We start from the raw sequence: 6,022 nt of genomic DNA, 5'->3' as shown, positions 1-6,022 counted from the left end.
CTTTTACTAGAGCCAGTTTCTCAGGCTCGATGCAGCACCTGGACATCAAGTTGTTCCTCAGAATAGTGGTTCTCAAGCCTGGCTTTGCACTGAAACCACCTGGGGAACTTATGAACTGTAAAAACTACTGATGCACAGCCCCCCAGCTCAATTCTGAGTTTATTGGTCTGGAATATGGTCTTGCCATTGAGAGTATTAAAAGCTGTGCAAGCAATTCTAATTACAGTAAAGTTTGAGACCCACTACATAAGAACATGCAACAACAGGGGGTCTCTAGCTGTTGTGTTTCAGAATCACCTGCAGAACTTATGAAAAACACAGAGACCCAGGCTGCTGTAGTCTTCATTCTTTTGAGAACCAGTGTATTCAGAAATGGTGATAGAGTAAACTTAAGATAGTTAAAAATATAATCAGTACTAAATCTGATACAGTCCTATACTAGATTCTAATATATCAGATTAACTGCAGGCATCAAATATTAAAATTTTAAAGAAGAAAAATTTTAATTGAGAAAATACTAACCATTAACTTTTTTACTTCTGGAAATGGAGATAAGATCAGTTGGGCTACCCCTGAACTATTATGTGGTGCATAGGAGCAGTTTTTCAATACAGGGCCAGTGGGTGTCCTCTCCAGGGAAATACTGCTGCACATAGCGTCAGGTTCCAGAAGAGTTTGCAAAGTCGTGTTTGCTCGTTCCATGGCTAGGTATTAGAGAAAAGTGGGGCTACTCAGCCTAGTGGATTCCCAGCCTTCATGGGTTCTGCTCCCCAAATTTGTTTTCACTTTCTTTTACCAAAGTGTTTAAATTAATTTAATATTAAAGCCTTTATAGATTAATTTTCTAAATAATATTTTTTGCTCTTGCATATTATAAAAGTAATGAATCTTCATTGTGGAACATTTTTTTTTAATAAAACAAGAAGTATGTATAAGTAAAAATCACCTGTTATCTTACCACCCTGAGATAATCAGTATTATGAAACATTTTGATATGTTTTATTACAGACTTTTTCACGATAATGTGTATACGTATGTATGAGTATACACGATACACATGGACTTACACTCCAAATGTGTATGTGTGCATGTGCACACACAATCTCGAATATATTGTGGTGAACTAAGCTACAAAATTGTGATTGTAAGTTACGTATTTTTTGTAGCTTGCTGTTTTACTTAATAGATCATGAGCATCATTGGCCAGTGTTCTAAAACATGACTTTAATGACTAGATAATAGTCCACTGTATCGATATACAATAATTTAACCAATTCTCTATGGTTGGATGTTGCTTTCCAATTTTTGGTTGATTTACATGTAAGTCTTTAATAGACATTAGAATCTTGTTTTGATGTGTGATGTGAGGCAGGACGTAACTTTATGACATTCTAAGTGTGTAGCCAATGGTCTCTGCACCACCGACTTAATAATGAAGCCGTCTTTTCCCCAGGCTTTGAAATGCCTCCTTGCTCATTTACTGCATTCTTGTATTCCTGCAGGTCTGTGTGTGGCCTTCCTAATCTATTCATCCTACTGCTCTTCTATTCACATTGCTAGTCCCAAACTCTTTAACATTATCACCAAAAGTTCAGTGGCCAGATGACCAACCAGACAAGCCTGGTTCCGCGTTGGTTCCTCCACTGGATAGGGCTTGACACCACCTTTTGCTTGGGAATGTCAATTGCAGCTAATTGTTACTGAACATTTAGTATTGACATTTAAAGCAAGCACTTTCTATTTAAGAAAAAAAAAGTTTTGAAGATTGTGGAACTAACTCTTCTTGCTAGCTACAGTTGTCATCCTTAAGAACACCCGATACTGCAACAATCCAAAAGACTGAGCGGAACTCTTAAGACATGCAGACTTCTTGCAATCTGCAAAATAATTCCAAACCACCACTTTTTTTGAGTTCTTGTGTCTGCTTCTTGGAATTGTTTTATCTCCTTCCCCAGTGTCAAGCTGTCAACTGTCACTTCTTGCTTTTAGCAGCCCCTTTTTTGGTAATATTCTGTTTCTGATCATCTGTAGGTTGCAAACCCTAATCAGTAAGCTTGGTGACAGTGTTAGTTGCTACCATGCACTGAATGCCTATTTAGTGCCAGACCCTGGGCTAGACAGTTTACTTAACGTCTAACTCTCACCACATCTCTTGTTACATAGCTATTATTATCTTATTTTAGAGATGAGAACTTTTTGGAAGTGAGTCATGATAGGATTTTGTCTGAAACAAGGTGGAGAGACGTGCATCAGGAGTGTGAGGGCGTCTCCTCTGACAAAATTGTCTGAGCCACAGTGCACAGGAGGGAGGGGGGAAGGGAAAAAACAGAAATCATTTGAAAGCATTACGGAGTGGGGACAGGGAGGGAAGATCGATGGAGAGGGAGCTGCAGAATGGCAGGCCAGATCCTGGAGGGGGTGGGAAGGGATTAGATCAGGAGTGAAGTGGAGGGATGTGTTCAGAGAAAGGGGACATCCATTCCTCTGAGTCAGGATAGTAGGAGGAGAAGCTAGATACAGAAGCAGAGAAACCTGGGATTTGAGCAAAGGGGCTGGTCACAGATATTTTATGGGAGAGAAAAGGGCAGCTGTTCAGAGGCATGAGTTTCTTCTTGGGATTAAGCCCAGTTGCCCAAAACCACCCTTTCATGGCTGCTTCCCTTCCCTATATTTTCAACGACCTATTGGACATTCCTACTTGGGTGTCTGTGTAGAGTAGTTCTTGAAGTTCTGTTTGTGATTATCTACCTTTGGGGCTGGAAAGAGAGCAAAAGAAAATAATATTAGCCTTCATGTTTGGAACTGTTCTGCAGAAATTTTGTTGTAATTTTCTTGGAAAGAAGCAACATTCAAGGTTGAGAGTATTTCTTAGTTTAAAATATATCCTGGATCAATGATAACTAGTTAGCAAGACCTAGCAGAAAAAAAATGTTTTCACATATTAAATTTGTTTTCCTGGGTAAGATAAAGCAGTTGGGCTAATGATAACTATGTCTTCACTCGTCTAACTATGACAGAGGAAAATAATCTAAGTGATAAGCCCCTGACTTGTGGTGTCACCGCCTTGGAGCTGGGAAGAGGTGGCCCTGCTCCGACGGCTGGTGAAGGGTGAGAGGTGGGGAGGGGGAGGACTGTGGAAGGCCTGAGTCCTGGTCACTGACGGGCAGTTGGTGTCGTATCCACCCAGTTAAGACGGTGTCCTCACACCCAGTGCTGTGTCTACGTGTCCAGCTCTCCCAGAGCAGGAAGAACAGAGCCCCTTGCAGTTGAGCCAAGGCCCAGGAAACCATCAGTGAGGCAACGCCTGCAAATCCCTTCCAACGAGGGGCCACACTGCCCATGACAGTATCCTGTCCCGAGAATGTGGAAGGGACAGTGGGCAGTTGGGAAATAGGTGCCATCTCCTTTGTTCATTAAGTACATGGGCTAAAGAGTGTTTAGTCAAAACAAATCCGGGAAGTGGGAGAGAGAACTGAAGTGGGCTACTTGTAGACGACCGAAGCTCTCCTGGAAGCTGCTCTGCTAGTGCCCACTCCCTCAGCCAGCCAACAGGGTGGGAGCAGGGGAAGAGGCCAGACTTGGAGATCTCACAGACCTGGGTTTGGATCTAGCTCTGTGGCTTTGGGTGAAGCACCCTCTTTAACTACCCTTTACTGTTAAAGCTGCTATTATAGTATGTGCTGAAACAGCCTACTGGCACCTCACCTGTATTATCTAATTTAATCTTCTGAACAACCCTCTGAAATGCATTATGTCATTCCCTTTTTACAGATGAAGAAAGTGAGGCTTGAGCAATTAAATAACTTACCCAAAAGCATACGGTTAGTAAATCGCAGAGCCAGAATTTGAGCCCATATAGATGTGCCTGCAAACCCCACACTCTTTCCACTGCACAACGCCCCTCCCCCTGCGACACAGATACCTACTCAGTCTTCATTGTAAAGACCAGATTAGATCATAATAGCCACAGTGAAGGCACTCGGATAAGCAGTTTACATAGATTATGTCTATCCTTCCCAACAAGTCTATGAAATAGATATTATTATCCCATTATACAGTTGAAAAGACTAAGGCTTAGAGAGATCAGGTGGCTCATGTGACTCGTGGTCCCTCCTAAGGGCAGGGGCCTGACCTCCCTCGCCTTGGCACTATGCTCACTTCCATGTGTGTGTTAGTTGCTAAATATCTGCTTATTGAAAGCCTTTTTTAGGTCTAAATAGAATCCAGCACAATCCCAAGACCCCGTGTGGTTGTTAAAAATCTACCAAATTGAATTAACAAAGGCAGATTCGCTTATTCACCTAATTGTTAAAATGTGTGGACTGTTCATTTAATGCACGCAGATTTCATACTTAGATTACTATTGCTCTCTGAAAATAAGATGGAAGGTGGGTAGTAGGTTCTCCGGGGGACTTAAGGTGTTGGAGATATTTCAGGAAACGAATGTTAGCTGGAAGAGGAAGAAAAGAGGTTTTTTCCATGTAACAAGCGTCCATGGAGTATTTTTTCTATAAAGCTGAGGAATTTCCTCCTTAGGCCGGGCCAAGAAGGCCTGGCTGTGGTTCTCTATCTCTGGGTCACTCACAGTACGTGGATAGCTACGTGGTGGGTGGTCACCAGTCACTCCAGGAACAAGGCTGTGGCCTCCCTGGGGACTGACACTGGCACAGGGGACAACACAGGGCTCTGACTTTTCAGGAGGCCACCTGGACACACGATCTCATTGGATTCAGCCCCGTGGCCCACAGTTGCCAGCTCTGACCATCAGTCCCCTCTGACCCTCTGGCCCTCACCTCTTTCCTGAAACTATGACAGTCTCCAAGAGGGCACTACAGTCACTAGCAGGTCACTCCCACCTCCTTTCTCACCAGCTACAGAGGGGACACAAGCTGATCCTCTGCAGCTCCTCATTAACCCTTCAGATGTCTTACAAGACCCCTCATGGCTGCCTCTCTGCCGTCAACCAGACACCTTCCCACCCCAAACCCACGTGGGCTCCAGCCATGAGCTAGCACATGTGCAGGGCCTTGTTCCCAGCTCTGCTTTGCCTGACAAGCTCCTAGACACCTTCAGGTCCCAGCCAACAAACACATCATTTCCTCTGGGCAGCCTTCCCCGAGCACCTGTAGAATGGGATATGTGCAGCACTCGGCTTGTAGAGTTGTTACAGGATTAAATGAAATGATCTGTGCTAACGCCCTACTAGACAGCTGAGCACTAGTAAGACCTAACGAATGTTCACTACCATTATTTTTATTCTGATCCTTATCATACCACTCGCCATGCTGTATTACAGTTGCCTGTTTACTTGGCTGTCTCCATGCCAGACCAGGAACTCCAAGGGTTAGCATCATTTCTTATTGACCTTCCTGTCTCCTCACCTAGCACCCCATTAGGCATGAATCGTGCAGCTAAAAAAAATCTCTGTCTTACAGATTGGCAAACTGAGGCCCACAGAGGGAAAAATGATTTGTGCTGATGACACTGCTCATGAGGGGCAGAGCAGGAATTGAATTCAGGTCTTGCAGACTCCTTTGTCTAGTGCTGTTCCCACACTGCTCTGTTACCATGCATATGCAGAGGCCAGATATAGAAGAAGTCAAAATACAAACAGTAGTTATTTTCAGGTTTGGTATTTTTAACCATGTTTGACTCTGGTCTTTCCCAAACACGTTGATCTGTGAGAGATGAGAGGAAAACCTTCACACGGCTTTGCTCTCAGCTGGAGAGAGCTGCGGCATTACAGCTGAAAGCAGCCTCCAGCATCACCCAGTCCACCCCCCGCATCTCAAAGGAAACTGAGAACAGGTAGGGGCAGTGAGTCACCCACAGTCACACGGGTGGCAGCAGGCCTGGACTCCCTCTACAGTGCTCCTCCTAGTCGTGAGCAGTAAAGTGTCATCAGGGTGGGCTGAGCAGCAGAAGGAGCTGGTTATTTACAGGTCAAATGCTTGTGGAAATCTCCAGCATGAGCAATCCTGCCCTGAAGGCTCCGACAGCTTCCCCCAGAGATAGCGAAGAC

Source organism: Galeopterus variegatus, unplaced genomic scaffold (genome assembly GCF_000696425.1).
Source record: "Galeopterus variegatus unplaced genomic scaffold, G_variegatus-3.0.2 Scaffold372, whole genome shotgun sequence".
Classification (NCBI taxonomy): Eukaryota; Metazoa; Chordata; class Mammalia; order Dermoptera; family Cynocephalidae; genus Galeopterus; species Galeopterus variegatus.
Note: the sequence above shows the minus strand (reverse complement) of the source record.